Below are 25,159 nucleotides of genomic sequence, written 5' to 3'. Positions count from 1 at the left end.
TTGGATGAACTGAATCAGAAAGGGTAGAAATGATGTGAACATCTAAGAACAAACCAATATATAATTTATCTGGATAATGTTACATATCTAAATAAAGTCTGAGAGTAAATCAGGCGAAGTTAGAATTCTTGGGATACAATATACAGATGTGAAAGTAATAAGGTGGAACTCTTGGGACAGAAAACCTTAAGCAGAGGGAATGTGGGAGGATGAGAGTATCATGGGTTGGGAGAGAGGCTTATCTAAAATAAGGGAGTATAAAAACACATTCACAGTTCCACCTGCATAATACAGCTTAAGAAAATAAAAGCAGGATAGTGAACCACATATGGAAAAAGAAAGGTGATGGGATATGATGGTTAAACAGAGATGGGGATGGAGTGCTGGGGAAAGAAGGGCTAGTAGGGAGGCTAGCCAAAACTAAAGGTGCAAAAGTCTTAAGGAAACTCAGTAGTTAGCTAACTCATTTCAAAATAAAATAGTACAAACAGAATTAACTTGTGTGGGTAGACAATGTAACTCATTTTTTATCAAAACCAAAGCACAAGGTATGGCATATGTATGCTTATTAGTCAGGGATTTCCCTGAGGTCACCAAGTTAATACCACTATTTCAACTGCATATGTTTACCCAGTATAAATACATGGTAAGTTCCTATTAGTAAAGACACTAGACACTTTAGCTGCAAGGCACAGATAATTCAATCTCATATCAACTGGGAAGTGCTCTTCTGTAGGCTAGCTTTCATCTTGGTGCTTGAAGGTACTATGCTGACTGCTGAAGAGAGCAAAGACATCAGTAGTCTTACCCAGCACTGGACCCTGTGTACTGTAATACCAACCTGCCAGGCAGATTTGTCTATTCGTGCAATGGTGGCACAATTGTTACTAGGTAACTAAAAGCTTTCTGCTTAATTTCAGAATGCTCCAGGAGAGGTAATTTCATATTTTGTTAGGAAATTCTGGTCAAGCCAAGGCTGGGAAGGTTAGACATTAGGGAGCCATATAAAAGGAACAGCAAAACAGCTTTAGAACTCATAGACTAGAGCCTATAGATTAGCACAACCACGATGGGTGTACCTTGGAGAGGCAGAGTTCTGAAAACCACACGCCCTGAGGACTTCATGCTTTTTGCCTTCACAGTCACCACGTTCCTCATAATCTACAAGTTGTATGAAAACTCTGAGGCTTCCAGCTCATCTCTGGGCACTATCATTTGCACTTATAGTAATAATGCTTGATCTTTTTCTAGCATTGCTGCTGGAGCATATTAAAAAGGACTTAGATGTCGATTGTTAGCAGTGTCCACCACCCTTAGAAAGAATTTGGAGATGTAGATTGGTATTAAAGTTAGGTTAGGATGTTTTTACTAGTGGTTAATTTTCTACTAAAGTAGTCAATATTTGGGGACACTTGGAAGCTGAGAAAGGGAGACCCAAGAGTTGAGGTAGGGGTTTCTTAAGGTCAGGGAAAAAGAAGAACGGCGCCCTGACTAGCACGCTTCTGGCTAAAGTTGGACTACTGATCAAGCATTGATTAGGTTCTTGTACGCGTTTTTGTCCTCAGCTTCCTGGTATAATTTAATAAAAAACTGTTAGTGGCTGTTAACCATGGGCATATAAAGTAGAAGTGGCTGACTTATTTATATAAAAGTTTAGATTTGTGATTGTTTTAATATTTTATAAAATTATTTTTAATATAAATAATAAAATAATTAAAAATAAAGTAATTGATTCTTTGTGACCACGGATTGCAGCCTGCCAATAAGGGAAAATGACTTAGCAAATTACCTTGCTAACTTACCCTTTGTTAATCTATAGCAAATTGTTTAATTATGAATATATGTGGGTTCTAGGAAAAAAATTTATTTTTCAGCAATAATATACAAAATATTGGAACATGTGAGGGTCTTAGGAAACATTTTTTTTTTTAGTTATACTCATTGTATCATTCGCTTAAAGAAAAATACAATGTAAGTCATTGTGATTTTTGTACTCCTTGAAAGAGTTGCTGGGATATATAAGCTATGGGAGAAAAAATAAAGTTGTTGGGGCTTTGATCCATCTACGCAATGTGTGAATGTGTCTGAATATGCAAAAATGGTTGGAGCTCTGCTCCATCTGTCAATAGTTCATGTGTATGTGTTTGGGGTTTCTCCATCCACAAAATATGTGTCTATGTATGGATGGATGCATGCACATATGCATGTATGTATGTTTGCATTATGTTTGTATGTATGTGTGTGTGTGTGTGTGTGTGTGTGTGTGTGTGTGTGTTAATTTGGAGCTTGCTTCATTCACCAATTGTGTGTCTGCTTTACATTTTGTTGACCCTTTATCCCTTCTTGGATCACTGAACATGCTGTTGGAGTTGGTCTTTCGTAGTCATAGACCCCAGGACAGAACCAGCTTTTGTTATTTTACTAAATCGTCACGCTGTCAAATTTCCTTCTAAATGTTTTCCTGTGGTTGCTCCTAGGACGTTTATGCTATTATGTGTAGTATAAGCACACAAATAGTTAAAATTCAAAAGACAGCAATAACTGAGGAAAGTACTAATGAAGGAAAACTCAATGAATCACAAGAAATAAGCTGAGATAATCAAATAAGTCACCACGCACTTTCCTAATGCAGAGTTCTTCTTTTTAATATATTTGAAATAAACTTAGCGCAACTTATATGTACATAGAAATTGTTATAATTCTAATATTACTAATACTATGCTGGGTCCTATGTTGCTTCCCATTGTATTCACTTTATAGAGCAAAAAGGAAAACTCAGAACAGTACTTACCTGCACTACCTTACAGCACTCTGCACTGTATCTCAAGTGTCAATGCATAATTTAGTTTTCCAGTCCATTTAATTCAAGCACTGATCTACAGATATAATTTGTTATGTAACTCACAATGACATTACAATTATTTTCAAAGTTCCTTGTAGTTCCTGTACTCAAATTAAAAGTTTCAGTTTTATCTAAGTCATACTCATTTCTCATTTTAATGAATAGTAACACAGAGACAAGAGAAACTCTGTTTTAGCCTTCAACATTAACATTTATTTACTTTCATTTGCCCTAAATCATTTCATTAGAAAAATTATGACTGTTATGAATCTAGAGTTTACATGTATTTGAAAATCACAATTATGTAGAGTGGGCATAATTTAACATGAGTAGAATTTTTAGAATATAAAATTAATTGGCTCACACCTTTACCTTTTATAAAAGTAAAAATATTATAATTTAATGTTACTCCAAATATGTTCAAAAGCAATTATTAGCAAAAATAATATTGGTAATTGGAATTAAATAACTAACTTTTATAAATTGATACCAGCCCTCACTATGATAGAAAAGTGCTCTGCTATTTGTAATATAGCTCTAGACTGGTACACTATTAAGTACTTGAATAGATGTGCAAATAATCAAATAGTTTCTTTTTATACAAATATGCCCAAGTTGTAGCTTTTAAAAGCTGGACATATTTTCACCTGTTTCATCTGAAAGGCACACAGTTACCCTTGATGATTGTTATTTCCCCTCTAATATCCTTCTATTTTCTGATATATTGAATTTGTTCATACTAATACTCTGTCAGAAAACATTGATTTTATTGAACTTAAAAAAAAGAGGACCTATTTTAGACCAAAAATGTTTATTTCCCTTACTTTTGTTTTATTTGGTTTTTTGGGTACAGAGTTTTTCTGTTTATCCTTGGCTGGCCTTGAGCTCACAAAGGTCTGCATACCTCTGACTCCCCAACTACTGGGGTTGTAGGTATGTATCACCATGCCCAGCTCCCCTTATGGTTTCTGTTTGTTTGTTTCTTCTGCTTGCTATCAGTTTAATTTTATTTATATTCAAAGTTGTTGGTATAAACATTTGAGTTTTCTTTTCTAATGTCTTCATCCAGTGATACAAAAATTTCTTCTACAGTATATACGCTTCCTGGAATGAATTTCTGCAAGGTATGTTTTCATTGGTTAATATGTTGCACGTCACGCTTGAGATCAGTCTCATGGGAAAGTACATAGTTCAGTGTCGGGGTAGTTTCAAGTGATGTATTTCTGCTACTGAGGGCAGATTCAAGACCTTGTTGTAGCCTTTCTTATGGTGTCTGCTTTATGAATGGATCTCTTTCTCATGTTTTCTTAGATTGCCTTGAAACTTGCTAATGTATTAATCTTTTAAAAGAAATTGATTATTGTGATCATATTTCTTTATGTTTATTATGTCATTGATCATTATAACAGTTTTATTCTACATTTTCTTCTGTAACTTTCTATTTAATTTATTCTATTTTACAGTGTATGCAGCTTGTGTTCTCAATATCACATAACCTAGAATTCCTCTTGAGAAATTGTCCATGGCCATGAATTCAATAGTGACTATATGATATGTTATTTGAGTATATGGGCATTTCAGTATACCTCTAAGAACTTATTTCTAGTTTAAAAACTTATTTATACTAAGTTTACTAAACATGTTCTGTGATCATGAATAAAGGTTATCTTGGTGATGTTTCCTTTGATCTTGAAAAGAATGTAAAATCTGCTGTTGTTTCAGGAAGTAAACAAAAACGATGAATGATTCTTTTCCTGAATTTCACTATTTTGTTCTTTCTGTTCCTTATAAAGGGATGGTAAAATGTTTACCAAAGTGGCTGAGAAATGGCTCAGTCATGAATAACACTACCTGTTCTTTCTTAAGAATGTAGTTTGATGTCTAAAATCCACAAAAGGTTCTCACAACTATCTATGACTCCAGTTCCAGTGGACTCAATGCCCTTTTCTTACCTCTACCAGTCCCAGCATACAGAGACAATCAGGAACACACACACACACACACACACACACACACACACACACACACACACACACACACAAAGAGAAGGGGAAGAAACAAAAGAGAGAGAGCGTGGGGGGAGGAGAGAGAGAGAATGTGAAGAGAGAGAAAGAACTTTTTTAGAAAATAATGTTTTCATCTATTTCCACATTAATTTTTACAATGACTTTTTCTGTAGTTATTTGACACATTTTATACAGATGTATTTAAGAGTCTTATTTCTTCTTTAAAATATTAAAATCCCAATATAATTCTTTCCCTTTAACTTTCCCTGCTTTGAAACCCATACTGTTTGAAGTTAACTCTGACAATATTTATAAACTAAACATTGATTTCTTTGAACATTGTTCACTTTGTTTATTCAACACAAAAATGGCAACACAAGACATAGACTATTTATAATGATCTCCAAGACTCAGTATTTTAGGTTTGTAAACAGTGATGCCATTAAGGATATTGTAGTGTCTTGGAAATCCTGCAGTCTTGGTGTCTTGAGTTCACCTAAAGAAAAGAAAGGAAGATCCGAATGAAGTTTGAGGTGACACAGGAAGTTCTTGGTTTGAATTATGTGAGATTGTGATTAAATTATACCACAGAATATGCTTTTTCTTGTTCAGTATTGTCTCAGAGATAAAATGTCAAAATTAAAAATATCAGAAGTATAAAGGAGTTGAAAGATATTAAACCACGGACATCTGAAGCATCCTCCCTTCTAGTACTCCAGAAAAAAAAAAGCTAGCTCCAGGTGAGTGCTCTACTGGAAAAGGCACAGAGCCCTTGAAGAATTGGTTTTATTGGAGCCCTTGATCCTCAAAAATAACCAGTTGTTAGCAGAGATTCAGATTTTCTACGTATTTACTAAATATTTATATTTACTGTTTAAGTAATCTCACAAAAAAAAAACTGTCACTAAATGTTCTAGTACAAAAAACTTAGAGTTTCTACACTGTTTAATTAAGATGAACAGCAGACATTAAACAAATGTTAGCACTGGCTCAGAGACCAACATATTTCTCATTGAGTGTGGTTTCATGTCTCCTTATATTGAGTCTGGGAATATACTTCTTGAAATCTGTGTAGTCCTCTGGAAGCTGAGAGAGTCTCCCTCAGAGGATAACCTACTTCTTTTTCTAGTCACAAAGATGTTTTGCTGAAAGCCCCAGTATAATTGCTTATTAAGAATCATTAAATCTTGATCTAATGCTTATGCAAATATTACATCTTCAATGACACTCATGCCAACTTTTGGCATTGACTCATGTTTATACAATGAACATGGTGTATTTGTTGACTCCTTGCAACTTGATTATGTTCATTCTTCTAATTCTTTAGAAGATAATTAGGGCATATACATGTTTTCTGCCTATGTAAATTCGCCATGGGATATAATGTGATTTAAACATTGCCATATGTTTAATGAAAAACAAAACAAATAAATGAAAATAATTACTGAGATTGTTTTTGTTTTGTTTCTTAGTGTACATTTTTGGTTTCTTTTAAGTTTCCTATTCTACTGTGTATAGTTTTCTTTCCCTAGTTTCCATTCTTCTAAATATTTTTCATTACTTACTAAAGGCTGTGTTCTTCTATTTTTATTTTATATGTTTGTCTGCATAAGAATACAATTTATAAATTGCACAAATATCATGCCTATGGAAGCCAGAACAGGGCATTTCGTCCTATAATCTGGAGATACAAAAGCTGTGATCTGCTATTTAGGTGCTGGGAATCAAATCCAGGTCCTCTGGAAAAGCAAACTTCTGATTTTAACTTCTGAGCCATCTTCCAGTCCCTAAAGATGGCCTTCTTAGGTAAAATCTATTCACGCTGTTCTGAAATATTTTACAGACTGGCAGGCCTTTACAGTTCCAAGTTCATGTCTGATTTTAGTCATAATACACTAATATCTACCAGTTAAGTCAACCTTTGTTAACTTTCAATATGATAGGCGTTGTTATAAGCACATGGCAATGGTAGTTTATATCAAGTCTTAGTTTATAACCATGGTAATATCTTCACTTTGTGGTAATGATGCTGAGTCATCAAGTGACTTACCAACTCAACTATAGCCATACAACTTAGTAAACTGAATTCAGATTCAAATTGAGGTGTGTGCTCCTACCCTGTTTTTCTAGACAACATTTCCATTGTTGCTATGATTCCCGAAACTTACTAAGTAGAGAAGACTTACCCACTAAGAGCTTGTGTCTTTTTCACTTTATTTTTTCCAGTCAGCGTCCTTTGGTTTTTCTTTCCTGGAATCTGAAGGACATGGTGAATTATACACAAACTTAATCATGTGAAAATAAGGGCTATCTACTGGAATTATCATCTCTAGGAAACTAGTTCCCTCAAATCTCTGTATTTCTTTGAAGAGAGGATCATACACAGAGGAGAGAGAAAACAGATCAAATAGATTAATGCAGAGATGATCCTTGCACAATGCTGGCTTCATTATTTATAACAGGTCAGGGTGCTAGAAATCTGGTCCTATCATTGCTTGACTGCAATGTTAGAGGGAAGAACTAAGGCTCTGAAGCTCATTCTCTCAAGTCTAGCAAAAATAGCTAGCTTTGTACTACCATAAAGATGGAATGGGAAACTACTCAGCAACCTTCGTAAGGGGAGCTCAAGTCAATAGAGGAGTATCACAATATAGAAGAGAGCAAATGGAGTTTTAGAGTAAAGCTTAGAAAGCATGATGAGTATGATATGGAAATTAATACAGTGTGATAGCATGGGATTACTTTTCGGAGGATAGAGGGTGGAACAGAAAACAGAAAGTGATGGATTGGTCTGGGAAGAACATTGTAGCCAAATGGCTGGAAGAACATACAGTAAGGGGGACTAAATCAGAGAGAATGAGAAGTAACCCAAGTTGGAAATTGAATTTAGCATGTATAACCCAGTAATTCTTATTTGTTACCATTCCATTAGACCCTCCAAATTAAAATCCATGTTTGAGTTTACAAGCACTTGAGTTACGGTAGCCATAACCTCAAAGGAATCTTTGTTACATCTCAGGACAGAATGTCTATGGCGAAGTATGAACACTTTGCCTCTTGGTCTATGGCAGCAGCCTTACTAATGAGGGAAGCAGCCCATGGGTGTATGTCTAAGAACAATTTCGACAAAAGGCAGAAGTAAAATGCAGCTGGAGCATTAGTCTGTTCTCATGAGACAGCATGGACTATCCCCTCATTTGGTAGAGATCATTAAAGGCATAAACAGGGACACTTGTTTGGAACTAGGGAGATCTTTCCTGACACAGAAATTAGGAAAATATTAAGAAGTTGGTACATCATAAAGCCTATCTTTATTTAAAAAATTTCTAAGTGATTACAATGAGATGTTCAGTGCCTATTAGCAACAAAAAGAGCTATAGGAATCCTTTGATTTTTTAAATGCATGTGTCTTTAATCTATTTTTTCTTATTGATAATAAATATGTTGGTCTTGTGTTTTCCTTTACTTGTCTAGGCCAGTTTTTTAATTAAATAAGTGCTTAGGTGTATGACAGGAGGTTTATGTGTCATAGCACACAAGTAGAGGCCAGAAGGAAACTGTTATTAGTTCTCTACTTTTTCCTTCTGTGGCTTCCAGGAATGAAGTTCAGATTGTCAGCATTATAAAGGAAGCATCTTTTCTGAAAAAACCACCTTGCAGGCCTGTAACTAAGATTGATAAGATGATCCATTTTGCATTTCTTTGGCAATTATATATTATACTTGATAGTCTTAACTATCTGTTCTCTTTCTATATATTAGTATCTTAACCTGAATTCTTTCATATTATTATTGATTATTTTATATATCCTTAGTATACCTCCTTCTCCTGTCAAGTATCAATTGTTTTCATTGCAGACCTTTTTGCTTCTTATAATTTGTAATATACAGTAAATATTAGTCTAAATATACTGAAAACTTTTCTTTTGGCATGAGCAATACATGATAATAGCAAGATATTCTATTTAAAATTAGTATAAATAACACCTCTTAAATCTTCAGTATTGTCTGTTTCTGCAAACTCTGTCTCTCTCTCTCTCTCTCTCTCTCTCTCTCTCTCTCTCTCTCTCTCTCTCTCTCTCTCTCTTTCTTTGTGTATTTATAAATATATACATATATATTTCTTTGATCCAATACCTTATCTTTCTTTGCCTATTTGTCTTTTTATCTCTTATAAAATACTCTTAAACCCCTTAACTTTGGGAGCATGGTATAATTACATATACTTCTCATTTACTATGTCATTGACTTTTCTGAATACGTAACAAATCTGTGCTACTTCCATTTTATGGTCAAGAAATGGAATCCTACAATGGCTTGAGAATTTACCTATAATCAAAACTACATGTAGATGGAATCCAGGTCCAAACTTAGGCAGATTGCTCCTTTTCATCCTCTTAGCTATCATCCCCATAGTTTCTGTGCATTTAACCTTACTAAGCCAGACTTACCACAGGTCCTGTAATTCTTCCATTCCCTCGAGTGTCAGTCCGTGAGTCAGTATGATTCTTATTCAAGCACTGAAACATGTAATGAATTCTATTAAAATCCATGTGCTAATTCGCAAGGAGGAAAAAGGCTGCTCTGGTGACTGAGAAACTCCGTTCTTTGGGCACCGGTTTATTTCAGAAAGTCTGGGTCTCACAGTTACATCCAACATTAGAGAAGAAGCAAAATCAGTTGCTATGGCAAATGGGTCCAGGCCCTAAACTGACTACATTCTATTGCTGCTGTTGTGTTCACAGCCCAGGATTCTTCCAACAAAGCTTACTACCTGAATTTCTGAAATAATCCATTTACAGGAAATCCCATACTCTTAGTTAAGATTTTAGACTTACCCAGTCTGGATGAGAGTGGCTAGTCTTTTGGTGAGGGGAAGAGACTGGGGAACCAGTCAGTGAAGGGATTCTTTTAGAAGGAAGAGTAGCCATGATGGAGGAAAAATAGGAAAGAAATTCAAAGGGAATGTGGTACTTGAAGGAAATTTTGGTCAGACAGGAAGAGGTGGGCATGGAGATCATTAAGATGGGATAGTAGGAAGTATTCTTCAGAGGCGGGAAAGAGACAGGGCAGAAGACAGAGAGAGGGTTAGCCTGGCGACAAACCTCAACGCAGGCAGCCTGAGAAGGCAGGAGATGAATGCGATTTGGAGAACTAGATGGAAAAGAGACCAGGGGAAGAGGATGGGGCTGACATGAAAAAATGCAAGGAGAATTTCTTCTCATCTTTCCAGATGCCCCTCTGGATGTTACTTCACCAATATCAGCTAGTGACTGAGATGGTGCTTGAACAGCTCTGACAGCTCACAGGTCATTCCTTACCTCCTCCTATGTCACAATGCCCATGGTGAAGCAAGCACACTCCTCAGCCTTGTCACCCAGAAAATATAACCAGGAAGTAGCTGTCAAAGTGATCATGGTAAAAGAGCACTGAGCAAAAATGAGAGTTATAGTACAGTATCTGCCCTTGAGGCAACCCTAGGTTTTCTGCTATTAGCAAAGCACAGGTAGCTGTAAGCAATGAGACTTTGACAGAAGTCCTGAAACAGAACGTGGGAAAATGAATAGAAGTCAGTTCATTGACTATATTTCAATTATCACTTAGTAAAAAAGAGATTATTTGAGAATTAATTTCTTTCCCATTTTAACAAAGAAGGAAAACACCTTGACTCTGGGGCGAAAAACTGTCATAGGTAAACAAATCAATCATTCAATGTTAAATACATACCAATGTTTATATTTCAATTAGGATACATAGAGACAACATGCAGTTTGGACTTTTCTCCATCTTTTATTACGTGAACCCATATTATTAAGATCCTAGTTAATAACTGATAGAAGTTGGACCAGTATGAAATATGTTTGCTTTCTTTTTTGCTCTCTCAGTATTGCACCCTATTTTTTGTCAAAAATCACCTTTTCTACTTTGTATTTTTGAGTATTTGACATAAATTATTTTCTACATGCTTATATTCTTGGATTATTAACTGTACTTCCATTTGTAAATCTTTAGTGGGTTCTCTAGATCAGCTAGTACACATAAAATTAATCTAAATTTATTTTCAAGTAACATTATTTCACTTGCAATGAGACACATTATAACAGCAACTACACTTTATAAAATTTTATATGAACTAGTCATATATGCTAATTATGAAGTGAAATAGGTTTCTCTGATATTCTTTAAATTCTTCATTAATTTATGAATCTTTTTCCCAAAAAGTTCTTGGCCTTCCTTCTATTTTTAAACATTCTTATTTTCTTTCCTTCCTGCTCCTTATATATTTGTTAATTTTGTTAAAGGTTTGCAAGATGATGAATATATACATAGACCAACATGTTTATTATGTATTTTAAATGTAACTGCATACAAAGGCTTACATAATTTAATATGTTTTTGTTATTTTTATACAGTTCATTTTTATTAGAGCTTATAATGAAAAGATGCACTTGTGAATATTTTCACTCGTTTTCATACACCTTTATTATTGCACTTTACTGTTTTATTTTCCCCCCATTATTTTCAAGGTTCCACATTTAATCTACAGGCAAGCCCAATTTGTTTTGTTTCTTTGGTGTTTTGTTTTGTTTTGTTTTTCATGTGACTATGTGATTATCATTTTGTTTTGGCATACAGCTGTACATGGTACAGAATCCTTAGTGGTTGAGTTTATTTCTGTGACTACTAAAATACCTTTCTCCTTCCCTTAATCTTTATTACTGCTTTACTATAGCTGCTCTATTTGGGACTCCTTCGACTCTTAGCCTTTGATCTCTGAAGTGGAGGTTGATATCTTGTGCTATAGGTTCTCAGCATTTTTTTCTCACACCTGTGATCTCCCTGAAGTTGTGGCCAGATGTCTAATGTTAGGCTAATACCTGGAGGAAATTCCCTCATACAGTCTTGTGTTCCATTTTTACAGGTTCTTATAAAAATTTCATCTGTGTTGGACCTTTGCCTCTGGCTTATTTGCTATTTGTTTGTTTGTTTGTTAGTTTTTCTGTTTCCCTGTTTTCTTTATTGTCCTTGACACTTTTTCTTTTATTCTTCTTTGGTTTGTTTTCCTCTTTTTCTCCCACATGCCATCTTATTTTCTTTTTGCCTTCCTTTCCTTTCTTCTCCACTTCCTTCTCCTTCCCCTCCCTTTATTTTCCTTCTCTCTGTTCTGTTTTTTCCTTCTGTCTTTTAAGCTCTATTTTGCCCCATTTATGCTTCAGTTTTTAAAGTTTCACCTGTGATAGCTTCAAGATCAGAGTTGGGTGTGTTGTTTAATTGGCCATTCCTCTTTACTAAAACACACATGATGTTTTTCAAGGGTACTCTTCCTTTTGGCCCATCAGGAATCTGAACAATTCTCTACTCAAAATGATCCCTGGGTTAGGGAAGACACAAATTAAGGCCTTGCTAGACTTCAGTAAAAATGAGCTGTTCACTTCTTATCTGTTTGAGCTTTCCTTTAGAACTTCCTGAATCTTAACATTATTAAGAATGTCTTGGGTCGTAAAGGCATTGACCTTCAGAGGAAAGTGGCACAAAGGTGTATAAAGCGAATCAGACCTTATAGGCCATCAGCTGTTTCTACAGTATTTATATTTGCAAGAAAATAATATTTTATCCCTATGACTAGGTCTCAGGCTTTTAGTGTGGTTCTGTTCTTGTAACGTCACTGTGTTTCATATTCTAACAGTGGCTTCCGATGAGGATGAAACAGGGCCCGGGGGGAGTATAGATCTCCTCTCTGTAGGTTAAACTAGGATTAAACCTCATATAGCTATCCTCTAGTAAAATTATTTTCATTGACCACAAAGAAAAGATCAGCTATGTGGCTTTGCAATGGTGTTTGTTTGTTGGTCTGCCTTTTGCCTCCCATCTGTAAGAGAGCATTAAATTTTTCTTTAGTCTTCAATATGAAGAGGACCTGGACAATGCAAATTCATATGTCAGTTTTTACCATTGTTGTGTTTGTCTGGACTGATTGATTTCCAGGAGCTCTCAGTTAAACCATCATCTTTCCAGTCCAGGAGTGGCTCCAGAGAGACTCCACTTATAAGTTTCTTCTCTTCTAAACTATCTTTGTATCTGTCTCAACAATGGCAGATGCCTAAGTTTGTCTATGATTTGTCTCCTCTGATGGGTTTTATATATATATATATATATATATATATATATATATATATATATATATATATATTCGCTTTACACCCTGATCATAGTACCCTCTTTCCTCTACTGCCAGTTCCACCTTCTATATTTCCTCTATCTGCCCTCTCCTACTCCTCAGATAAAGGGAGCTTCCTCTAATGATACATACCAGCACATCAAGTCACATTAGGACTAATCATGCCTTCTTCCCCAGTGGCCTGGTGAGGCAGCCCCAGCAGAGGAAAATGATTAAAAAGGCAGACAACAGAGTCCATGTCAGAGGCAGCCTCCTCTCCTCTTTTTAGGGGACCCACATGAAGACCAAGCAGCCCACTGGCTATGTAGGTGTAGGGGGCTTAGGTGATGTGCATGCATCAAGGGTCCTTGGTTAGTGTATCAGTCTCTGTAAGCATGCCTGAGGCCAGGTTAGTTGGCTCTGTTGGTCTTCTTGTAGAGCTCCTGTCCCATCCAAATACTTGGTCCTTCCCTCTACTCTTCCACAGGACTCCTTGTGCTCCGCCTAATGTTTGGCTGCCTCAGAATCTGTTTCAAGCCACTGCTGAGTGGAGCCATTCAGAGGACAGCGATACTAGTCTCCAGACTGTAAGCATAGCAAAGTATCATTAGTATATTGGGGGTTATTTCTCTTCCATGGAGTTGGCCTCAGGAATTGGTTGGACGTTCCCTCAATCTCTGGTTTATTTTTATCCCTGCCCATCTTGTAGGCAGCATAAATTTTGGGTTAAAGTTTTTGTGGGTGGGTTGGTTTTCCCCTCCTTCCACTAGGAGTTCTGCATAATTAGAGGGTAGACTCTTTAGTCTCCATGAATCCTGCTACTAGGAGTCTCAACTCGGGACACTTTCTGAGTGAGATTTAAGCATCCCTTCTTGTGTCTTCCTTGTTGCATCTTCTTTTTGTCTGTGAACTGTAGTATGGTTATCCTGTACTATCTGGCAAATATCCACTTATAAGTGAGTACATACCATGTGTGTCTTTCTGTGTCTGGGTTACCTCACTCAAGATGATACTTTCTAGGTCCATTTGCCTTCAAATTTCAAGATGTTTCTTTTTAATATCTGAGTAGTATTACATTGTGTAAATGTAACACGGTTTCGCTATCCATTCTTTGGTTAAGGGACATCTGGGTTGTTTTCAGTTTTTGGCTTATGAATAAAGCTGCTATGAACATAATTGAGCAAATGACCTTGTTATATGGTGGAGCATCTTTTCATTGTATGTCCAGGAGTGGCATAACTGGATTTTTAATATATAATATATATTATTAATTTATTCATATTACATCTCAGTTGTTATCCCATCCCTTGTATCCTCCCATTCCTCTCTCCCTCCTGCCTTTCCCCTACTCCCTCCCCTATGACTGTGACTTAGGGGGACATCTATGCTTATAGGGTATCAAGTCTCTTCTTGGTAGCCTGCTATGCTTCCTCTGGGTACCACCAGTCCTCCTCATCCAGTGGATATGGTCAAATATGAGCCACCAGAGTTTATGTGAAAGTCAGTCCCCACTCTCCACTCAACTGTGGAGAATGCCCTGTCTATTGGCTAGATCTGAGTAGGGGTTCAAAGTTTACTGCATGTGTTGCCTTTGGCTGGTGCCATAGTTTGAGCAGGACCCCTGGGCCCCAATCTGCCCATAATAATGTTCTTGTAGGTTTCTAGGACCCTCTGGATCCTTCTATTTCCCCATGAAATTTCTGCCATGCCTCTTTCACCTAGAGTCCCAATAGGATGTCCTCCCCTCTGTCCCACTTTCCTGGTAAGTGAAGACTTTCATGGGACATGCCCTTGGCCTCATGTCCAGATATAAGTGAGTATATACCATTTGAGTCTTTCTGCTTCTGGGTTAACTCACTCATTATGATCATTTCTAATTTAATCCATTTGTCTACAAATTTTGGAAATTCTTAGTTTTTAATAGCTGAGTAGTATTCCATAGTGTAAATATACCATAGTTTCTTTATCTATTCTTCTACTGAGGGACATTTAGGCTGTTTCCATGTTCTGGCTATTATGAATAAGGCTGCTATGAACTTGGTTGAACATATGTCCTTGTTGTGTGCTATAGCATCTTCTGGGTATATTCCAAGGAGTGAAATAGCTGGATCTTGAGGAAGCCTTATTCCCAGTTTTTGAAATAGCACCAGATAGATTTCCAAAGTGGGTGTACTAGTTTGCATACATTATGTTGTATGTTGACCTGTTCATGGAAACATACTCAATATGGTGTCTAACTTTTCTCCATTGAACCATTTTGTTCTTAACTTGTCATCAGGTCAGATAGGAAATAAAAACTTGAATGTCTTAATATGTTGATAGCTCTTTATAGCATTCAGGTCCAACAAAAATACATTTGTAATGATACATTCTAATATGTCAGTTTTGAAAACAGGGTTGAAAAGAAGGGTACAAAAGCTTCAAACAATTCATCTTACTATCCAATTTTACTTGAAAGAGAGGCAATGTAACAGGTTTTCATCAATTTATAGAGCTGATGACCAGTGGATTATCTGGATGGTTAAGGTATCAGATGGAAAACAGTGGGGAAATTTGATGTCATGGTAAATCAGGGAACAGGTTTGAGTGGGACAACACTCTGAGAAGCTGTACCATGTGAATGTTAGGCAACAGTGATGTAAAGGTGGGAAAACTGGATGAATCAAGAAAACTTAATCTATGCATATTAGTCAGTATACTTATTAAATCTTTAATATTCCATTAGAATAAGTACTTTTATCTATCCCCATGGTTTTTACTCATCTAGATGCATGAATTACGATAGGAGCAATAGTCTCATCAAAAAAAAAAAAACCCACAATGATATTAACATGAATGTTGAGAATGTCACCTTGTCTCCTCATAACTTTTAAGTAATAGACACAAAAGACTCATCATACGGGCCAGAGTGAAAAAACCTATCAAATTTAAAATGAATTATTTTGATGCAATTTTTTAGAGGTACGCATGGATGACCTCCCCTATTGCTTATCCAATACAAAGATGTTAGCTTTAAAACAATATATACACAGACAACATATATATATATAAACAAATATATATACATGTATATACACATATTACATTGTGTGTAGCAAATGATCAAAGACAAAGACATTATCAACTTGAGAATAGAAGTCATGGGAGGGATTGAGCAAGAGTAGGTAGGAATGGCAGAATGGAAGAAAGCAGGGGGAAGTGATATAATTCTATTTCAATTTAAACATTAAAATTAAAGTTGTAGTAGTTGGAAAAAGTTTACATGGAATTCAGGTGATATCATGAAGTCTAAGTAAAGAACTTAAATCAAATTAAATCCAGTGTGTGGCCTGTACACTTTACAGGTAAGTATTTGCCCTACCCTGGGTAAAGTTAATTAGCATGGCCATGAAAAATGAGGAATGAAAGTTGGTAAAGCACTTTTACATACCATACATACATAGACAGTTCAAGAGACTGAAAATATTATTATTATTTACTTTATTTTATTTAGTGGACATATATGCTAGATGGTTGTTTTTAATTCTAATTATTAACATAATCTTTGCTTTCTCTTTCTTATCTTTTAAGATAAAGTGTATTAGAGAGATAATGAATAATTTTATTATTTGTGTTAAACACTATCAACTGTTAATGAATATTTTCCTCTAAGAACTGTGTATCACTTCCTCAGTAAAGTTTTGTAGGGTTTTCTGAAAAAAAAAAATTCAAGCTAATTTAAGTAAAATTATGACTTAGCTACTGTCTTCATTTGATTGTTAAATGTGGGTGAGTGAAGCAATGCAGGTATATACAGGATTGACAGGAAGTTAGGTACAAAGGCTTAGCTTTCATCTATGTATAGACTGCTTCATCAAAAATACTCATTTTCAATAATTTGCAGTATAAATTATAGCAGAGAAAATGTAGTAGAGTTTCTTAATGAGAACTAAATAGTATCAATCAGAAAAGACCCGAGTGTAACTTTTCTACACAACACTCAGTGCACACCACAAAACCTCAGTGGATGTTACCATGGGTAATTGCAGATGTAATTAACATGTTAAAGGAGTAAATTTTTAATTAATCAAAGCAAATCTTATTATGATTTGGTCTGATTAAATCAGTTAAAGTGTTTTGAAAGCTATAATTGTTTTTTCATGAGAATTAAGGGTTCTAAACGGTAGCCAGAACTTGGTTGTTTCCCTTTTCACAGGGCCTGTTCTTCCTGAAAGTAATGGCTATAGATTCTGGATTGCTTTAGCTTGCAACCTAATTGTGAGGGAAAATTCTTCACACACACACACACACACACACACACACACACACACACACACACACACACACACCTCTTTAGAACTGCATTTTGTTAAACCCCTATTGATATATATATATATTTTTTTTTTCAGGCTTCCATATCAGTGTTCCGTAACCTCACATTAGTGAGGCTTACTCATTACTGAGGCACCGTCATCAGAGCACTCTTTTTATAAAAGAAACAATGAATATTTTTTTCTGGCAAATTGTGTAGTGATAACAGTTGTACCAGAGCGTAAATCTATCCACCATCACCAAGTACCTATAGGAGTGGTGGCATGTATGCACCTTCAGTGGTCCAAGAATTCTATCAGAGCATCCACAATACAGAAGTTCACGATGTGATTTTGTTCGTGTAGTTTTCCTTCTGTGTGACAATATCATGATAATGTATAGTTACTCTTATGTCATCTCTGACAGGTACCATGTACACAAAGTTCTAGCACATTTCTTTCCTTACTAAACAAAACTGCCAGGCTCAGGTTACAAGTTCGAGCACACCCACTCATCCCAAGTCACACAGACAGAAAATTATTTATTTGACTTCTGCCAATATTTTCTAAGGAGTATGTGGACAAGAAAATGTGTTTCTTGCAGTTGGTATTACTGAACTAATTAGAACTAATTGTTTCCTGCTAGTTTTAATTGTTGTTATTATTTTTCTATTTTTATCCACTATTCCTTTTCTCTTTAACAGACTTGTTAGATACACAGACTCTAAAATTAGACTATGTGAGTTAGAATAGTCGTTCTAAATTTAGTCAGCCTTGGAAACTCAGGCATAATGCTTTAGCCTCATATGCCTGAGACATTTCATAGGAATGTAATGGTACCAACTAATACAAAGGAACTAATGACCCATTTTAATGTAAAAATACAAATAAAGGGCTCATTTACTATTTGGTTGTGGTGTTTCTCATTCTCTTTGAGTCCTTATGTTTTTGGGGTTTTGGGAGGGAGGTTAAATTTATATATATATAGTTTTGGATTAATATCTTCTAGGAAAGCTTTTATCGCATAATTATATTATAGAAAATGTTCATTGTACTATAATATATGTGAAATATATGATTTTCCTTATGAGTATGCAATTTTGAATTATAAAATAAGAACAAATAGTATTTTAATTTCCGTTCCTAAGGTAATTTTTTTCTAAGTGCAGAATGGCACAATTATGTGGAGACAGAGGGTTTAATGATATCATTATATCAGTTTCCTTCACCACTCTGTGGAATGTTTGTTCACAGGTATAAATATTGGGTTTATTCCCAAAGCGTTTTGTTAGGAAGCAATAAAATAATTCATGCAAACAAATAAGAGTGCTTTCAGGAAATCTGAAATTAAATATGGCTACTACTAAAAATATATTGCTGAAGCATAAAATATGTATGAAATTATGTAAATAGGCTGGAAAAATATTCCAGCTAAACTTGTCCACTAGTTTTCTGAAGGTTTGCCAAATTCCAAATAAAAGCTCCATTGAGCTGAATGTTTAGACATCTGGATACTTTCTCTTGAAGTTTTAGGAGCACATTCTGCATGGAGTTGAGATATGACTACCAAAGCTGCTGTTTCCACTGCAGTCAAATAGTTATCCTTTGCAATTTCCTGTTTGTCATCTTACTTCTTTCAACCAACAGATGATCAAAGATACATTATTTTTTCATCTCCTATCCTGTCTAATTTTCTAGCTAGTGTTTAACACACTTGCCTTGTCAAGCAAAGTTTCCTTTTGACCTATTCGTGCTTGTGCTTTCAGTCTTTCATCTTTGTCTTGCCAGAGCTATTCAAGTTATTAAAATTAAATTGAACACTGCAAAAATATTAATAAACTTAGGCAGTTCACCAAATATGAGGTTTATAATTAATTTCCAGTCATGTTCATGTCACTGGAAACTTCTTGAGTATCAAATCTATCTTAAACAACTTCAATCTGCAATAAAACCAGGAAGTAGGCATTATAATAAATGTAACTATCTTCCACAAATCTTGTATACTAGTGTCTGTAAGACAAAATGCACTTTGTTCAGTTCTGTTATGTAAGCTACATTTGGTGTCCTTATTATTTCACTGGGAACCTTCCAGACTGATCAGAGCTCAGTTAACATTTACTTAATCACATATTAATAAAATGCAGACAGTTAGGACAGTATTCAAGACATGGATTTACACAGTTAATGTAACTTCTGCATAAAGAAATTGGAATTCACACAAGTTAAACATATGTTTCATGGAAAATGATGTGTTTTCACAACTGTGCTCAATCTACTGCCATGTTGTTTCTCACTTACTTTTCATTGGCAGTCAACATGTATGCAAGCATATGGTAAATATAAAGATATGAGCCATCGGAAAACAGAAATGTCTGTTCACTAATTTTGAAAACGATTTGAAACATGGATTCAGAAATGATCTATGTCTCATAACACATAAAGCAACAGTTTGCCCTTGATTACATCATATAGTATTTTCTGAGTGTAGACTCAATGGGGATATTAATATCTATATAATTCTATGTCACAATAATATGTCATATATTAACAGTGATTATTTTCTTTATGAATTAGTACAAACATTATGTTACATATATACATATATGCACATATAATTTGCATTTAACTTTACTTACTTCCTGAGAATCGCTATATATATATGTATATATATATATGAATAACTATAGTATGTCTATTCTACTCAAATATTTTTGTTGTTTGAAACATTTAAAAGAAAATCTTGTATACAAAGTTGGTTTTCAAAGAAGTGTATACATGTAGTTCAGATGATACTTGATAGGCTGAGGTCAGTTGATGGGCTAGAAGGGCTCTCCCTTCCTGAGGATTAGGAGATGCAGGAGGTGATGAGAAAGGGAGGGTGAAACAACAATGAGGAAGGGGCCTACAAACAGGATGTAAAGTGAACATTTTTTTAAGGCTACTTGTTCTAGATCATAGTAACAGAAACAATTGTGTAATTTTGCAACGTTTTGCTGAGCATCTCTTCTTACCTTATATTTACTGTGAGATGTAGAAGCTGAGTTAAAAAAGGCAAATATAAAGTCTAAGAACCTACCTAATAATTATAGACTCTCATGAATCCTATGCATTATGATACTGTGTAGTTTTGAATTCTGAGAAATATATTGTTGGATAATTATACATACTTACTTTTTGAAAAGACATAACAGGTTAGGTTATGTATAATGTGTTACAATGATATGAATAAATTCTGATTTTGAAGACAAATAAGATATATTGTTAAATTATTAAAATAGCTCAATTGATTTTTGTTTGTTTGTTTGTTTTTGTTTTGTGTTGTCCCTGTATCAGTCAGTTTTGCCTATCATTAAGTTTTCTTGGAGAAATTCTTGTTCCAGCTCTATAGTATATCATAATTATCACTGCCTTTTACTTCCACAGTTGTGGAGTACTTTTTAAAAATTTTTTATTATTAATTTATTCTTGTTACATCTCAATGGTTATCCCATCCCTTGTTTCCTCCCATTCTTCCCTCCCTCCCATTTTCCCCTTATTCCTCTCCCCTATGACTGTTCCTGAGGGGGATTACCTCCCCCTGTATGTGCTCATAGGGTATCAAGTCTCTTCTCGGTAACCTGCTGTCCTTCCTCTGAGTGCCACCAGGTCTCCCCCTCCAGGGGACATGGTCAAATGTGAGGCACCAGAGTACATGAGAAAGTCATATCCCACTCTCTACTCAACTGTGGAGAATGTTCTGACCATTGTCTAGATCTGGGTAGGGGCTTAAAGTTTACTGCCTGTATTGTCCTTGACTGGTGCCTTACTTTGAGCGGGAACCCTGGGCCCAAATCTGCCTATCATAATGTTCTACTTGTAGGTTTCTAGGACCCTCTGGATCCTTCTACTTTGCCATTCTCCCATGCTTCTCTCATTTAGAGTCCCAATAGGATGTTCTCCCCTCTGTCCCAGTTTCCTGGTAAGTGAAGGCTTTGGTGGGACATGCCTCTTGGGCTAGTATGCAGATATAAGTGAGTATATACCATTTAAGTCTTTCTGCTTCTGGGTTAACTCACTCATTATGATAATTTCTAGCCAAAGTTGAGTAAAGAACAGATAAACAAGCTAAATAGTCCCATTTCCCCTACAGAAATAGAAGCAATCATTGATAGTCTCCCAACCAAAAAAGCCCAGGGCCAGATGGTTTCAGTGCAGAATTCTACCAGACATTCAATTGTGGAGTACTTTTAAAAATGAGTAGGCCAGAGACCGTCCCCATCCCCTATAAGCCCCATTCAAGGTGGGTCCAATGTCCCATCTCTGGAGGGCCTCAGAAGCAACATGAGGAAGACAAGCGAGATTTCTAGGAGCCAGCTCCCTGCTTGCACCAGGCCACTGGACAACTAAGGCATCAGTGAGCTACACAGCTCCATCTGCTGGACCTCACTCTTACCTGATATCCCAGAAGCCAGTGGGCCCCAGGGACCAGCAGCTGACACTCTGCTGACCAAAAATTCCAGACTGAATGGTCCTCCTGGCAAACCTAGCAGTAGAAAAGTCTGCTGCATCCACTGCATACCCTATTGCAGGTCTAGCACCTCAATCCTTGGATGCTTTTGGCGGCCACCAATGCAAGACAGACTTGAAACCATCAGGGACCACCAGGTAAAACACCATGAACCAAAATTCTGAGCTTGCCATATCCTCCTAGCAAACCTAGTAGAAAGGAAACCCATTCTTTGCCCTGCTCACCCCATTCCCCGACCAGTGCCCCAATCCCTGGATATGCTTGGTAACCACCTGTGGAAGATGAGAGGTCTACAGCCACCTGGAAAAGACAGAGGCCTATGGACCTTAGGTACCACAAGGCCACAGGATAAGCAAAGCAGAGGTGAGTTAAGCCTGGTCCCATACACTCTCCATCTACTGGACCTCACACCTATGTACATTCCCAGAAGCTGGTAGCCCTGAGGAACCACCCGGCAATGCCAGAGACAACTGGATGGCTAACAGCCAGCATAAGAACACAAATAAGAAGAGCCTAGGCAATCTGTCAACACCAGAACACATGTATGATTCCACAGCAAGATCAGGATATCTTTACACAGCTGAAGCACAAAAGAAATATATCAAGAAGATGATAGAGGCCTTTAAAGAAAAAAATTAATAAATCCCTTAAGTATAGACAGGAAAAAAACAAATAAACAGGTGAGGGAAATGAATAAAAATTTCCAAGACATTAAGTGGAAGTAGAAGCAATAAAGAAAACACAATCTGAAAAAATCCTAGAGACAGAAAACCTATGAAAGAAACATGAAGAAGAGACTCAAGCATCTATAACAGAATACAAAATATGGAAAAGAGATTCTCAGGTGTAGATGACACAGTAGAAAATTTGATATGTCAGCAAAGAAATTTTTTAAAGCTAAAAAAATTCCAGAGAGAAAACATCCAGGAAATATATGGACACCATGAAAAGACCTAACATAATAATAGTAATAGAAAAAGGTGAAGAATCTTAGCTCCAAGGACCAGAAAATATTTTCAACAAAATCATAGAAGAAAATTTCCCCAACTTCAAGAAAGAGATGCCTATAAAAATACCAGAAGCATACAGAACACTAATTAGACTGGACCACAAAGATAATCCTCCAACCACATAATAATCAAAACACAAAATCTACAGAACAAAGAAAGATTATTAAAAGCAGTCTTGGGAAAAGGCAAAGTAACATAAAAGCAGACCACCAGAGACTCTAAAAGTAGGAAGGGCCTGAAAAGATGTCTTAGAAACCATAAGATACCAGAAATGTCATCCCAGACTACTATACCCAGTAAAGCTCTCTATCACCATGGATAAAACAAGATATTCCAAGATAAAACCAAAGTTAAACAATATTTATTCACAAGTACAGAAAATGCTAGAATGAAAACTCCATTCCTACAAGGGTAACTACACTGAAAAAAACATAGGCAATAAAAATTCCACACCAGCAAAAGAAAAAGAATGGAATCACACATAAATACTAACACCACCAACATCAAAATAACAAAATTTAACAATATTTGGTCATTAATATGTATCAATATCAATGGTCTCAACTCACTAATAAAGACACAGGCTAACAATGGTTACAAAAACAGGACCCATCATTCGGTTGTATAAAAAAGCATGGTGAATGATATCTTTGACAGGTTCTTGTATTTGTTTTCTGAGTATTTTATTGAGTATCTTGGCATTAATGTTCATAAGAGAAATTGTTCTGTAATTCTCTTTTTTTGTTGGGTCTTTGTGAGGTTCAGGTATCAAGGTACTGTAGCCTCATAGAATGAATTTGATAATATTTCCATCTTTTGGAGTAGCTTGAAAAGTATTGGTATTAGCTCTTCTTTGAAGATCTGGTAGAGTTCTGAGCTGAAACCATCTGACCCTGGGCTTTTTTTTTTTTTTGGTTGAGAGACTCTGAATGATTACTTCTATTTCTATAGGAGAAATAGGATTATTTAATTTGTTTGTCTGATCTTGATTCAATTTTGGCAAGTGGAATTGATGAAGAAAATTGTCCGTTTCCCTTAGATTATCAAATTTTGTGGCATATATGCCTTTAAAGTAGGATCTTATGATTATTTGTATTTCTTCTCTGTCTCTTGTTATGTCTCCCTTTTTGTTTCTGGTTTTTTTGATCTGGATAGTGTTTCTCTGCCTTTTCATTAGTTTGGCTAATGGTTTGTCTATCTTGTTGATTTTCTCAAAGAGCCAACTCTTGGTTTTGTTGATTCTTTGAATTAGAGAAATAGAATGACCCAGAGGGCCCTAGTAACCTATAAGAAGAACATCGTGATGGGTGGATCGGAGCCCAGGGGGCTCTGCTCAAACTATTGCACTAACCAAGGACAATACAATAATAAACATCAAACTACTACTCTGATCTACCCAATGGACAGGACATTCTCCACAGTTATGTGGAGAGAGGGGACTGACTTTGACATGAACTCTGGTGCTCCATTTTTGACCACATCCCCTAAGTGGGGAGGCCTGGTGACACTCAAAGAAATAATAAGACTACCAAGATGAGACTTGATAGCCTATGACCATATAGTGGGGGTTGAGGTCCCCCTCGGTCATAGACCTAAGGGAGGGGAATAGGGTGAAAGCAGGAGGGAGGGAGGAATGAGAGGATAGAACTGATGGGATAACAATTTAATTGTAATCTGAATAAATTAATAAATTTAAAAAGACATACTTCAGCAACAAAACTAAACATTACTTGAGAATAAATGGCTGAAAAAATGTTTTTCAAGCAAACAGACACAAGAAGTAAGCTGGAGTATCTAATCTAATATCAAATATAATAAACTATCAACCAAAATTAATAAAAAATGTGTAAGTGTACTTCATTCTCAAAGGAATAATCCACCAAGATTACATCTCAATTCTGAACATATATCACCAAATGCAAAGGCAATCACATTCAAAAAGGAAATACTACTGAAGCTTAACACATCAACCCTCATACACACAATAGTGACTGACTTCAACACGCCTGTCTCATCAAAGGGTTGGTCAACTGGATAGAAACTAAACAAAAATAATGAAACTAGCCAATGTTATGAATCAAATGGACCTAACATATCTACAGAATGTTCCATTCAAACACAAAAGAATATACCTCCTTCTTAGCACCTAATGGAACCTTCTTCAAAATTGACCACAAAGCAAGCCTCAACAGATACAAGAAAATTGAAATAACACCTTTTATTCTATCAGACTGCTATGGCTGAAATATGGACATCAATAACAATAGAAACAACAGAATGCACACAAACTCATGGAAATGGAACAAGTCTCTACTCATTGACCAATGGATAAAAGAGGAAATAAGAAA

This window comes from Acomys russatus, chromosome 2 (assembly GCF_903995435.1).
Source record: "Acomys russatus chromosome 2, mAcoRus1.1, whole genome shotgun sequence".
NCBI classification, from domain to species: Eukaryota; Metazoa; Chordata; class Mammalia; order Rodentia; family Muridae; genus Acomys; species Acomys russatus.
The sequence above is the reverse complement of the archived record's forward strand: the minus strand, read 5'-3'. Positions refer to the sequence as shown.